We start from the raw sequence: 14741 nt of genomic DNA on the forward strand, positions 1-14741 counted from the left end.
AAAGCGTCCAAGAAAATGGACATTTAGAATTTTTTTCTGACATCACACTACATTGCATAGCAATGTATTATTGTGTCCTGCTTTGTGTTGGAATTTTGTTGCCAAATAAAATGTGAGTGGCAGCAATGCAGAAATCTGTTTTGGTCCTAAGAAAACTAATGCAACCACCACATCTAAGGGCTGGAAGGCTGCAGGGTTGATTTTTGGGCGGGGTAAATTGGGCAATTGGCAAGGACCCCCACCATCTTTAGAGTCCTAATGTTTAGGATTTAGGGAGCTGGAACACATTTGGGGACCCCAATTAGTCTCAAACTGTCCCTGTTAAAGTGCGATATATGTGATTATATTTTTGGGTTTAGATACATCCTAATACGAGCAAGGATAACAGACCAAGAACACAATGGGCCTGATTTATCAAAGCTCTACGAGACTGGAGATGATAGACTATCATGGGAGAACATAGGTGATACAGCAAACCTAAAATGGATTTGGTCCAGGATCAAAAACAATTGCTAAATAATAGTAAATTATTTTAAGAAATCCATTGCAGATTCATTGGACCACCAAGGTTCTCTATTGAGAGTATCTTCTCCAGGCTTTGAGAGCTTTAATAAATCAGGCCCTATGTCTGTCTGCAGAGGTCTTTTTATAAATAAATACAATATGGGCATACTGTGAAGGTGAATAGTAAATACTGTGCAAGGAATCCAGGACACGGTTGGCCGGGGATCACCAGCAATCCACTGTGGGAGGTTGGGTTGCTAATAAACCTGCGCCCCATTGTACGATGTCCAGGACTGGGCTGTACATATGTAGAAAGTTGTCACTGCTACAGACGGTAAGATTCCTCACCTATTGTCTTCTCTTACCTCTTCCTTTGGGTTATGAAAAATGGATATAAGAAAGTGGCAAAAAAATGTTCCCTCTGACAGACAACTAAGGCCGCAGTGATTAGGTAAAGGCACCTGCCAGCATTAGATAAGAGCCACAGTTGTGGCCTTTGAATAAGGTCGCAGCATCTTCACATGTCATACATGCGTGACTTAATGTTTGCTTGGAGCGAAATGGAAGCCCTGCTGCGAGGGAAAGGGTAAATGCCTGTTGGGTTTCTACTGCCCCCCTTGGGTCTTGTTGGTAAGATTTCACCTTACTTCTTGTTCTGAAGATGTTGCCAGTGATTTTGGGATCTTTTGGATCACCATAAAAAGGTCATTTTTTCTACAGATAGGTGGAAGAAGCGCCTGATTACTGTTACAGTACAGTAATTAAAGAACTGATTGCTGCCATGCAAAATCTAATCGTCCTCTTATCAACTCGAATTATAAAAGTGTCAATTAAATTAAAAGGTATAAAGAACAAAAAAGTGGTGTTCGGTTATCTGATCACCACTTCAGTATTAATGATCCCCATAGTCAAGAAAAAACCTTTCATATTTATCTTTCCATTATTGTCCATTATTGCTACCTGTGTCCCTGCTGAAGAGCTCCCTAAACTTCCTCTCCTGCTAACAATGTTGTCATTAAAACAGGAAATGAGGGAAAATCTCTGCAAGGGCACCAAAAAGACCAATATATTTGTTCTAACCATTCACTACTTTATCTAAAATTTTAAAAAGACCTAATGGGAGATACACTAGACACGTGAATTCATAGAGGATGAGAAGTGACTGATATTTGCTTTTGCCAGGATCCATAGGTTCATGAAGTTTCTTGCAGGACACATTGCTGTTAGAAAAGACTCTAATGTAAAAATATGACTTGGTAAAAATCTCACCTGGCAGAGCCGATCCTGCCAACGTGCGCCATGTCAGAGATTGCAGTGCACAGCCAGCTAATGAAGTTATCCAGATTTTCCTCCGTCTAATGGAATTGCTCTGCAATGCCGGAGCTTCATATTAGGATCATATATGGGAAAAACTCTCAGATTTACTGACAAGGTTTCTTCTGCCTCTTCATTACATTGCCCTGACAAAGCCACAGCCAGAGATCTGGAGATTTCCATCACAGAGCTGGAGATTTGAACAAAAAGCACAGCCATGTTCATGGTTTATTATTCCTTTAAGAGGGGTTGGAATTAAAAATGTTTTCCTACTTAAAGCTGTACATTGCAGTACCCTGTTTAGCCACAAGATATACTCAGTCTTCCGAGTGTAATGACACCTAGCTTTGGATAGCTAGGAGACTAAGGACATACTGGGAGTACAGTACCTTATAAACCCATAACCTAAGGGGGTGTCACCATGCTACTCTGTATATATGGTCTAATGGTGGAAAGAGCAACATTGACATCATCATCGATTATTCATCAATGGGGATGGCCAGGATGTTGGCTGAAGTGAAAAGTGACAAGCCAGACGACTTTGAGGAAAAAGAAACATATATAAGAAAAGTGGCAGAAAAAGTGATGCTTGGGATGTATTGGGGGTGAATCTGGGTTTGAGTAACGCATAGTGCTGAAAAGTAAGAAGTGGAAGCTGCATGTATTGAGCTAATGTGGCTGCACCCATGCACATATATATAGCAAAAAATATACATATAAATGTGAAAAATCCGGCCTAAGACTGACTATGTTATTTATATCAAACTATGAAAAATCATTGAACTCCTGTAAAGCTTACACTTGACTGACTCCCTATTACTTATGGTGGCATAGTGCAGCAGCTGGGGGAAACAAGGAAGAGTACGTGGAAGCTGGTGGACCTCCATAACAGGGAATCTGTTACCTTTCCCCGCAAGGTTCACTATAAGCTCTGAAAATGTATGCTGGGAAAATACTGTGAATGTATCAGGAATCATCCAACTACAGTGAGCATACTGATGAACAGAGTATACCAGGTACAAACCACTTTACGCCATTATAAAGAAAGCGGGTACAAGGCAGAGAAGATAAATTGTCTGCGAACGTGTGGGAAATAACATGACTGGAGATACAAGAAGGCTTCCATGGTTGGTTTGACACAAATAAATACCTCGGGTTTACAATTACCCTGTGACCCACTATTACAGGGAGAAGAACCGCTGATAGAGAGGACTGAAGGCTGGGCCAGAGAATCTCCATTACCGCACATAAATAAAAAATGCAATGGATGAAGCTGAGAACCATTTGGAGGCCTGGCTTACATCATAATGCTTTAATGTTGCATGGATACTTCAATACTTCATATATAAGAGAAAGTTGTGTTATGTCAAACCTCAGGCTTCAAGGCAAAATGTGCCAGGTCACTTTTTTTGATATATTTGGTTATTGTCAGAAAGCTACATTGTGACAGGTTCAGTGAAAATGGAGAGTGGCATGGGGAGTTGGATCTCTGAAAAACTAGAAAGGTCTTCAGCTGTGTAGAAAAAATGCTTTTACTTAGGTAGCTCCCCCATGAGCAGTAGTTGAAGGGGGATCCCCCATTTACAGTGACTGAATGTAAGCTCCCCCATAAGTAGTGGCTGAAGGTAGGCTCCACCATGTGCTTTGATTGAAGGTCAGCTCCCCCATGAGCAATGGTTGAAAAATGGCTCCCCCATGAGTTGTGGTTGAAAGTAGACTCCCCTATGAGCAGTGGCTGAAAATAGGCTCCCGATGAGTGGTGGTTAAAAGTAGGCTCCCCCATGAGTGGTGGTTAAAGGTAAGATCCACCATGAGCAATGTTTGAAGATTAGCTCCCCCATTGAGCAGTGGTTGAAGACAGGCTCCCCAATGAGTGGTGGTTGAAGGTGGGATCCCCCATGAGCATTAGTTGAAGGTGGGATCCCCCATGAGCATTGTTGAAGGTGGGATCCCCCATGAGCATTAGTTGAAGGTGGGATCCCCCATGAGCATTAGTTTGAAGGTTGACTTCTCTATGAGCAGTAAGTGAAGTTAGGCTCCCCCGTGAGCAGTGGGTAATGGTTAGCTTCCCCATGAGGAATGGTTGAAGGTCGGCTCTTTTCATGAGTAGGGACTGGGTAAGTTCAGATTTTATTTTAGACTGTTGTAGCATAAAAACCCAACACAGTTCGAGAATCCTAAAAGTCTCTTCGACCGTATTTTGGCCAGAATGACAAAGCTCCTGCACCTGCCAGGTATATTAAAAAAGGTACACAGAGCTATATGAAGTAGCTTGTGGACAGGAAGGTAAGTTTATTGTATTGCAATAGACAGGGATAAGGTATGATCACCCAACCTTGTGTTTTGCAGGTATATGTAATTTGCTTTTAGCCTGTTTAATTACCATTTTATCAATGGTGGTTGTCAGGAGCTGGTGCCACTCCAAACACCCACCAGCCAATACGTATGCTCCCTGCTGTTTACCTTAGCACCAACAGGCAGTGGTCCCATTGGCTGTTGGATACTAGAGATGGTACAACCCCTAACAAACCACCAACCCATTGAAATACGTCCTGCTTTTCACTATAACAACAATCTTCTATGAAAGCCTGTGTAATGGATCACTGGGTGGGTTTGCCTCTAAATTAAAAAATGCTCACTAAACCACCGGTGAATGAAAGTTGGTGCATTCACCCATCACTTTTCTGCATCACAGAACCTACCTGCTTGCAATGTTTAATTCTGAAGTTTTAAAAAAGTATTCTGCCCTCGCAACGCCCTGTCCTTTGTTTGCAAAGTTAAAGGACACCGGGTGATTTTATATTCTCTGCTCTAGAGTAAACAAATACCATAGCAGGTAGTTAATAACAGGTCGGTGCAAATCTGCACTCCCTATTCCCAGAGAATAACTGTTTGAATTCAGTGGACGCCACTCAGTGCCAACCTTCAGCCCCGCGGAGCGCGCCGCCAGGTCAGGTGTGCCAGAGCCTCTCTGTCTATACATATGCATAAGCTGGATTTGCATAGATTAGAATGTATTTGCATTTGCCCATTACACAGAAATCCTTGTCATCCTTAACCTTCAACACCGGCTCGATGGCTTGTTTGGAAATGCAGCCAAACGTGTACAAAAAAAAAAATACAGCCGTGAATCACTGTGCCAACCGTCGCTGGAGACGCTGACAGGTTAAATGCCATTTCCCGTCTGCTGCTAACAAGTATATTGTAATTTATTTATAAAGTATCAACAGGTTTCACAAAGACTGAAAGGAACCATAATGATGCCAACAAATCTTGGGACAGACAATACAAAATCCAGAAGGAAAGTTGCAGAATGTAATAAGGAATTAGAATGATTGCATTCAGAGCTTGCTATGAATGTGAAGCATAAATCTCAATAAAACGTCCATGGGGTATATGGAGCTCTGAAGTTAAAAGAATGTATTTGCTTGTAAAGGGAAATTAATATTGTCTCCGAACAAAAACATAATTAGCTTTTGTGCAATATTCAACTTCAGTCCAGAGATCTCCACTGCAGTACTTTCTTTGGCCACTAGATGTCCTCAGTATAATGACCAGCTTTGTGCAGCCTCAAACCTGTGAATGGACTGTGAAAAGAGAAGCAGAACAGTGTTGAGATCATCCTTCTGTCTGTCTCTTCTCTCCTGCAAAAAACACACTTCTTGTCAACACATGAACTGCTTTACTTTTATCAACGCAATTAAGCTTGTCACAGACCTGGCCCTTACCTTGCTAAATGGGCAGTAAAGAAGCCCGACAATACAGATGATTTCACCAGCAAGCTTACTGGCCCCACTTGTCATTGTAATAGATTGGCTTATAATCCTGACTCTCCCATTCCCAGTCTAATTCTTCCTGTGCAGGTATTACGATAAACTAATATGAAGCCAGGTATTTTCTGCACTGATACATTTTTTATAAAAAGTTTTGGATTAAGTTTAGATTTAAATACACATTGTCATTTTCAAGACACAAAAAGTAACCAAGCAGCTTACAGAAGACCCAAATCATGGGTAAATTAGAATTAATGACACCCAGAAATACACAGCACCCCATTTTCCTGCAGTCATCCCAACCAGGATTTACTGATTTCAAAGGAGAACAATGTTCCACCTACTGGCCACAAATGGAATTGTTGCACTGGTTCCTACCAAGGCATGCATTGCCAAACTCCAACAATTGAAGATTTATTTACATCAGCTCAACATAACAAAAATCATCAAGCATTCCAATGTAATGATCTGGACTGACTGGACATTTCTGAGAAAAATCATAATGATGATTTGTGTTATCCTGTCCGGGAATCTATTATTTTTACAGCCCTAGCCAATGGAATGCACAAAGAGAGTCTCCGAATTGTGTATTTAAACAGACCGTGAGTCAGATCTTCACCAATTGGCTAGAGGATTCTTAGCATTTCATCTTTCCAAATAATAAAGCCCCAGGCTCAATAAAAAGGCTAAAAAAGTCCACTTTTCTCCATTTTCATCATGTAAATTTTGTTTTATTCATTTTCTGATATATACTTCTATGTAATTACCAGTATTCCCATCTGATCCCCGCACACATTTTACCCTTTGCATTCTTTATAACTATAAAATATGAAATGCCATAGTCTTATACCCATACAATATTTCCTAAAGAGGAACATCTGCCACCTGCCTGAAACTTCCCAGGTAGGACAATAAGTAAAGTCCTGGCTCCGATGCTAGTTAGGTCTAAGATTAGTCTAGACTAAACTAGCCTGTTGAGTCTACTGGGTCTGGTTAAATTACAATTTTATTATTCGCAATCAAAGCTTTAACTTGGAAGAAATCTGAAGTTTCGACTTTTAGTTCGTACTATCCCAATTTAAAGCCCAGATGAAGTGGTAGAGATTGTGCCACGAAACGCGTTGGTAATTTCCTTTAAATGTTAGCCCAATCTGGAGCAGTTTTTCTTGGACTGTACAATCTTTGTGTTTTTTTACAACAATGTACCAATGATACAATCATCACTGACTCCAGAATGTCCATTCCTTTGCCTATCGTACCATATAAATGACTGCCTATAAAACAGATCTATTCAGCAAAGCACAGCAAACAATGCACATAATGAACTCAACATTTCCAATGTCAGTGGTGTATACGTGTCCAACGAGGCTATCAGATGTGAGCGCCAACATGTCTCCTTTCCCTACATGAAAGGAACAAAAACCGGGCTGTCTGGCGGGTCTGGAAATGCGACCACAACCAGACGCCAAGATGGGCTCTTTGATGTGAAATAAACAAACACAGACACATCTTAATATTCCTCAAAATGCGTAAGGTGTACATCTCTGATCTGAAGGATGATCAGTGCGCTGACTGATAAGGCCACACATTGACGGTGTCTGCCCTTTCCACATCGTTGTTCACAACCCGAAGACCCATGGGTTTGATTTTTCTTTCTGACTTTCATTATATTGAGCAGATTGGGCAGCTCGCTTTGACTTTATGTGCATTTTTTCACCTCATTTCCCGTTTATGAATTTTTTTTGGCTCTTATCTCTATTTAAATGTCTTTGGAGGAAAGAGGATGCCGCATCTGTGTTCGGCTCTATAGGTGTCTCAATTCTTTCCCGTGTTATCCACAATACAGAAGTCTCCGTCAGGGAACTTAGATACAAAAGTAAAACGCTGCACCACCGCACCTTCTTTATTTTAAATATTAATAGGTAGACATTCCGCCAAACAATGACCCTGGCATAATGCGTTTCATCCTCACATAGGGCTTAGTCATGGAGATATCTAAAGGTGGCCTTTTTATTTTGAACTGGGTTTGTATTTCTGTCTGTGTCTGGCTGGAATGATTCTGCATCACCTGTTCTTTAAAACTCTTCCCACTAGAAACACAAACAGCAATCAAAGCCCAATATAGAAACTACAACTTTCACCCTACTAAAAATATTAAAAATAAAAAGGTCTACCTTAAAAGAATTCAGAGATATGAACTATTTGGAATACGATCTTGGTTGGTCAAAGGATAAGCCAGGCAGGGCGTTGGTCATAGGCTGCATGCTTTTGATTGCCCCTCTTCTCTCAGATATTTTTGCATTGTTATATATATTATTTTATTTTCCCAGGGGGCTTCAAGTGGGCGCAATCTTGTGTGCGCACCTGCTGTTAGAAAAAAGTGCCAGGAATGCCAGGCATTCCAACACATTGCCAGCAAATGTACTCTTGTGCTGTTGGGTAGATTCATTTTTTAATGATAGTTCTTGGTGGGGGCTATTGTGCTGGGTGTTATCATGCTTGGTGGGGGTTATTGTGCTTGGTAGGGGTTATTGCATACTATGGGTTTTTGTTCTGGGTGTTATTGTGCTTGGTGGGGGCTATCATGCTGGGTGTTATCGTGCTTAGTGGAGGTGATTGTGCTTGGTGGGGGTTATTGCATACTATGGTTTGACATTTTCTGAAGGCACTGATGGACCTGACCTGGTTGGGTGTTTGAACTCCATGTGACTGTAAGGAGAGTGGGTAGGGGCATGCATTGTACAACTCCCCCTAGGTTCCACATTTTGTTGGGATGCCCCAAAAATCAACTTCAGAACTCCTTTCTCAATACAGATGTTTGGCAGGCAGAGGCGGGAAAAACCAACTTTTTACATTGCCGAATAGAATTATTATAGAAGAAGTTTTAAAACAGAATTTCCATTTTAGACTGATAGGTAACAATTTTCACACTATATACAAAAATATAGTAAACCGCTTTTGGAATCTTGAGAAAGTAAAAAAGGTAAAAGTGGAATTTTTCTTCAACCATGGACATCATATCTCATGAGAGGAAGAGTTAGGCACCTCCAAGCCAGATCCTGCATTTTCTGGGCCCAGTTGAATTGTGGAAGCAGCGGAGTGCATGTAACCGGCTGCATCACCATCCGTCATTTATTTCTGAATGTCTGTCCTTCTAAAGATCTCAGATAAGTCTATCAATGTTTCCCCGGTAGCAGGAGCTGCAGTAATCAGATGAGTCAGTTAATAAGAGAGCTGGAGATGTTGGCACAGCACTGCAGTCTGCAGATTCTCTCCCACCGTCTCCCTCTAATGTATTGTGGAGAGGAGCAGGCATGTGTGTCGAATCTTTTGTTCACCCTCAAAGTGAATATCATCAACTTTTCACACACTGTTGGACAAACACGATTCAACTTCTGTAAATTGTGAAGAAAAACTCCATTCTGGAACATAGACTAATATTAAAGGGAAACTCCTCTATATTCTTTTACGGTTGCCCTGCTATAGGTTCACAATTCAATTGTACCTCCTACAGTGTCAGACTGCATATTAGGGAATCCCTCTCCTTTCCTGGATTATCAAAGGGAATGGATTAGACCGTGGGTTATAAATTGAGGTCCTGAGCAGTTGAGCTGTACTCTATACATGCTTAAAGGACAAATCCATCATTAGCAAAGTGTTTAATAAATCTCCCGTACCCCTAGGTGAAGCTCACTTTGAATGCACCTCTCTGATCCAGAAATCTTTCCTCCAACAAGGTCCAGGCTGGCTCCTCTTTTCACCCCATGTATAAGCTATACTCATTATGAGATTCGTTGAAGGTTGGCTTACACATAGCAATGGATGGGATTTTGGGGAGCATAGGCAGTTATAAAGCCAACCAGGACCTCATTGGAGGAAGCATCTGGGAAATAAGGTAAGAATTTTTTAGGATGTTCACACAAGATCCAGGGTGCCAGGACAAGCACAGGTAAAACTCTAATATTAAACCCCTGCATGGGATACCATGTTCTTTTTATAAATGTGTTCTATAATGGCAATGGAAGGTGCACATGAAAGCTTTACATTGGATCTGTAATAGTTTTCCAATGTGTAACAGGAACTGACAAGAGTTCCCCAAATCTACAGAAGAGGAACTTAAAATCCCTAAAGGTACCTGCAGAGCTAGGAATCACCTAGACCTTTAAGCCTGGTATTTGGTAAATGTTTGTTGGCCTGACAGGTCAAATCTGAAACAAAATCTGTAGGTGGCCAGCATGACATTTTGAAAGGGGAAAATGGATGTTATTAAAATTTCACGGATTCGTGGCTTGAAATCCGGAGGCAGAAAAAAAAGTAGATGAAATCGTTTCAGCCAAACTGTTTGTTCTTAAAGTGCATCTAAACTGAAAAACCTGGATCTAACTTATTACATGCCTCTTTTTTTCAGATTTTTTTTTTCTTTATTTTCATGTGGACCCAGGAAGGTGGTTTGGCTCAGGCTGGAGAAGCAACCACAGAATTTATTTTACCAGGTTTCTAATAGAGTTCATGCCTACCCTACCTTGGTGTCCTGCCAACCATATTACACTGTCAGTATCTATTCATTATATAATTCAACCTAAATTCAAGGTTTTATTGACAAGCCTGGGACCCTCTCTGCTGATAGGTAGGAAATTCTTGTAATCTCCCAAACCTCTGTTATCAAACGCTTATTGGGATTTAGAATGGACATTGGCCAAGTGTCGTAGAGAGAATAGCTCTGATCAGGGTCATCTTAACTTCAGGGATTTCATTAGGGGCAAGCAGAGAAGTGTTCCAGGTCAACAAGTATGACTCATGGCCAGTCCTTACCTGTCCATTGCCACAGTAGAAAACGTAGCTTGTATTGGGTGTTTTTCACTGTGTCAACCTTCCATATATGAGGTCCACTTCAAATCCCAACACCATGTCTGTGAAGGTTCTCATTTATCCAAGCCATTGTATATCTAGTAGTTATTAGTCACACTCATCTGGACTCATTCCTGTAATGTTGAAGACCATTCACAGCTTCTTCTCCATAGAATGGTTTATCGTAGAACTGATGAAACAGCTTGCAAGGCTGAAAAACATCTTCAGCATTATAATAACAAGTCCAGTTAAATGTAAATAACTATTACTAGATATCCCGACACCATGTGAAGTAGTGTATGAAAAGACTTTGTACATGAACAACATCACACAAACAAGGAGTTGCTATGACAGCCGAGTTAGCTGAAGCTTTTTTTGTGTGGAGAACTTTTCATTATTCTAACCACGGCCTTCAGTAATAGTAAGCAAAGAGAAAAAAAATGATGTGAAATTCTCATCTGTTTCCTCAATCTCTCAATTCATTATTCTTCCTATACCAGGCACACAAAATTTGGGTTTACAAAGAACGTCTAACTGGTTGGTTCTACACAAGTTTGTTCTGCAGAGAGCACGTTATAAACTCTCTGTTATGTTCACTTTTTCTGGCCCCCAAAGAGTGCAGAATTGTGGTCTTTGGGAAAATAAAAAGCCTTTGATATTGGTTTCCTGCATTTAGTAAAAATACTGGAAGTCAAGATTATAATGAGATGATTGACACATGTCCGCTGTAATTCTAATGCCTTGAAGAAGTCTGAATGGGAAAACTAGTTTATTAGGAATCTGCCATGTTGTCTATTTATGTCAGGTTCTCTTTCAACAAGAACTCACCACTAGTTAAACCCTAAAAAGTAGAACCTCTAACCTTCTGTATATGTCCCTGACAACTCATGGCTGGATTGGAGCCATTGGTAGATATATATTCCTAGCAGGTATGGAGAAGTGTTGTGGAATGCAGTGCACAAATGTTGTTGGCCAACCCCCAGACCTTAACACTGTTCAATGAGTATAAATATGGCTAAATTAATCCAATGTAAGTTCTGGCACTAACCGACATTGAGCCTAGACAGGCCTAGATCTCAATGGATTTTCAGTGGATGGACAGAGGTGTAGGGTATACCAGGCAAGGTTGGTAATATGGTGTGTGTGTGGAGGGGGGATCCTTGTTATTGGCAAAATGAAAGGGTCTCTTTTAGAAGACAATGATGGCCACAACAAAGTAGAGAACATCCATATAAAATGGTCCAATACTATGCCACATTTACGGGTGAGGAGGACTAGGAGGGGCTCCTCATAATGAATGCAAATTTGACAGTTAACAATGAAATTTTCTAATTGTACTGACAGTCAAGAAAAGAAAAGAAAATCCGTCATGCATTAAAGAACCAGCATTACCAAGGAAGGAGGTCTCGTGCAATAACTCTATTGTGCTGCAAGTATGTTAATCTTTAAATCCTATTTGGGAGTTGAGCAGCTCCCCGGGCTCACAGACCCCCTTGTCGTTCCCAGTTATTCAGCTTCTATACCGTCTACCTCTCCATCTCCTTCACGTCTCCCGCTTGTATGGCGAGGTGAACATGATTTAATCATAACTGACAACACAGCTTGATAACACCTCGGCACTCAGGCAATATTTCAAGGGAAAGAAAAGAAACAAGTCATTTATTGGTAATTGATGTCTTTGAGTTTTGGGAATGGACAGAAAATCAAGGAACAAATTAGGATTTAAAGTTCTGGGGGATTCAAGAGTTAAGATGAGGTTCTGCATCATAGACTCAAAGAGATAAGACAATTCAGCTATTCATAAGATTACATATTAGGACCTGGACATGTGCCATTGTAAATATGCAAACAACACTGATAAATTGCAACAAATTGTGGGCCTGTGTATAGCACCAAATGGGTCAAAGCTTACAGCTGAAGAGTAGGGGTACAATAACCTTACTCTATGTCTATGTGAATTGAGGAATAAGCAGGTGTTTGTGTATGTGGGGGATGTCAGATGGAACAACTAAACTCCGTGTAGCTGGAGCATCAGATATTAGGGCATTTTTAAAACAATATGACCTCCCTGCTGCTTAATTATTTGTATGAGATGTGTACAAAATGATATCCATTCAAAGAGTGACAATATGAGGCCTTATTCTTGCCTGATCTGAGCATCTCCTGCAAAGGGTGGCCAATGTAAAATTGTTCAAGAGGGCACAACTAGGGCTTCCAGTAAGCCAAAGCACTTGTGTTTGCAGAAATTTATCACCTTGCTAAAAAAAACCTTGTTATACCTTGACTTGACCATTTCTATTCTTTTTTTCTTTTACTGAGAACAAAAAAAGTGTTGACCCTACAGGTGATGATGGTGGTGCCAAAGATGGGCAAATGTCTAAGCTATCACATCTTCTACCTTCACTCCCCATGACGAATCAGTCCATGTCTGGCAAATTTTAACATCTAAAGCACTGTAAATGCTGTTAAGAGTAGGAAAAATGTTACTGTAATAACCTGTAATACATTTGTCATTTGGACAAAGGACAGATATAAAACATGGTGCCACATTCAAGAATAATTACCAAACATTTTGTGCACACTATAAAGACTTTTCAGGCACCTCTCATCAAATTTATATCTCACAAATATTGTAGATTAAAAAAACATAATTTATTCAGTCATTTAAAAAGGAATACATTAACTAATATATCTATATCAATTCATGTTCAACGCGTTTCGCAAGATCTGAATGAAGAGTCCAGTATCAAGTCAAAATAACTTATTCCACATTTTTAAAATGAAAAATCTAAATGCTGATGCATATTCTTGAATCCTAGAATAGGACCAAATCAGCAGCCATGGGAAGGTCATTTTGTAAAAAATATATATAAGAATTTTGGGATATTTCACAGATCTATAGCGCTACAGTATATAAGAATATTATCTCATCAAGGAGCCAATAGCTTTTAATCTCAACCACTAGCTATTGCAAACATGGGCAGAGCTCACAGATGATCATGGAGCTGGCAATGATGTACAAATCTCTAAGCCCTCACATCCTCTACCTTCATTCGTCATGAAAACTCAGCCCATTTTTTGACGATTTTGACATCTATAGCACTGAAAAAGCCGTTACGAGTAGGAACACTTAAGATGTTACTGTAATAAACTGTAATATATCGGTACGGCTTGTGTCTCTAAAATAAACCAAGAAGATGCCGCACACTTACACAACAGATGAAAGCTACAAGAGTTTGGTTATGGTCTCTATAACAGATGTGTTTCATGCACTCGACTGAGATTACGCTTGCTGCGTCAAAGTTCCTCGGGACTTGTCTTGGCTGACGTACATAGTGAGAGTATAAGTTGCTTTTCTTTAATAAGGAACTGAGCCAAAGTTCAATAGATTTAATTAAAGTCCATCCGTTTGAACCAGATAACTTAAAAAAGAAGCATTTAATCCCAATAATTAAGTTTTAGGAACTGACTAGGCGGGTGCTGATAAGCCCCTTGATGATAAGCATCTAGTTTAATTTGTCCCAAAGCTCGAATTCCAACTGAGCGGACCTGTGTTCACAGATTATTTCACTGTTATGGGAAGGCGGGTGATATAGGGAAAGGGGCCAGGGAGGTTTTTTTCTTATTCTCTCTCTCTATAGATGAAACAGCAAATATTATCTCAAATCTCTTGGTGCCATAGGCGTGAGGAAGCCATAACTAAACTTTGATAAGTAGTTTCTATGATGAAATGGTAAAAGTCTGGTAGAAGTCCAAAAAGTATCTCAAAAACATCTCAAATGGGAACCTATTTTGGAAAAAGTATAATCCTTTTGGTGCTAAACACATAGGGCCTGATTTATTAAAGCTCTCCAAGACTGGAGAATATAGGCTATCATCAGAAAATCTGGGTGATTCAGCAAAGCTTGAAGCTTAAAATTCATTTGCTATTAGTTGACATATGTTTTCCATTCTGGACCAGATCCATTCCAGGTTTGCTGGATTATACAGGTTCTCCTATATTAGTCAATGTTGTCCAGTCTTGGAGAATTTTAATAAATCAGACCAATAGCTTTATTTGTTTATTTTCCCTCCTTCTTGGGATGATCACTCGTCCCATTCAATAGATTGACAACAAAATTGTCAACGGTGGCCCCAGCACAGGCAGTGTTCTCAAGAATTCTCAAGAATGCCCAAAGAAGTAAGATATCAAATTATTTTTTTGGGGCATGAGCTAATTTACATATTTGTAGTAATAAACCTTTGGATATCTAAACAGCTCTGCCATTGCAAATTACTGGTAAACCATTCACTGCCCAACTT

The 14741-nt window shown here is 40.1% G+C and overlaps 1 protein-coding gene across 3 annotated transcripts in view; it reads right to left on the reverse strand.

Moving 5' to 3' along the window:
• Positions 1-14741, reverse strand: part of CACNA1H (calcium voltage-gated channel subunit alpha1 H) — a 309639-nt gene that overhangs the window by 188005 nt on the left and 106893 nt on the right. The gene's annotated exons all lie outside the window — the stretch shown is intronic.

This window comes from Pyxicephalus adspersus, chromosome 7 (genome assembly GCF_032062135.1).
Source record: "Pyxicephalus adspersus chromosome 7, UCB_Pads_2.0, whole genome shotgun sequence".
Lineage (NCBI taxonomy): Eukaryota > Metazoa > Chordata > Amphibia > Anura > Pyxicephalidae > Pyxicephalus > Pyxicephalus adspersus.